Source organism: Pituophis catenifer, unplaced genomic scaffold (genome assembly GCF_029215685.1).
Source record: "Pituophis catenifer annectens isolate HBS135680 unplaced genomic scaffold, rPitCat1.0.hap2 SCAF_2, whole genome shotgun sequence".
NCBI classification, from domain to species: domain Eukaryota; kingdom Metazoa; phylum Chordata; class Lepidosauria; order Squamata; family Colubridae; genus Pituophis; species Pituophis catenifer.
In genome coordinates, this window is record NW_027256882.1 from 49,248,891 (window position 1) to 49,249,340 (window position 450).

The following is a 450-nucleotide window of genomic DNA, read 5'->3' on the forward strand; positions in this document are numbered from 1 at the left end:
GGCTTGACCCCCTTAATAAAAAGCCTTTCCTTCGCCTGAAGTATTTATGGTTCATACAGGAACGGCGGAGGAGACGGGGGGGGGGGAAATCACTTCACCAAGGGATAAGTTATTTCTTAAATTCAGGAAACTAGATTCTTTCCTGCTCCACTCCAACTCGGGTGTTCCTCTTCCCACACAGAAACCTCCCTTTTCGACTTGCTCGCAACCCGAAGGGCTCCCTGTGCATTCCGTTACTTAGCGCCCAACGGTCTCGTTTTCAAAATATCAAGCGGGAAGCCTCGCCTCCTCACGTCGTTCCGTTATGATACTCATTCCTCCGCTATCGTAACTCCGCCCCCCCAAGACGGTAGACCAATCAGAAAGCGGCATGCTTCGGTTTCTGCCGCTCGTCTCCTCTCTCTCTCCACACACACACACACCCCTATCCCCGTTTTATGGTACCGCGAT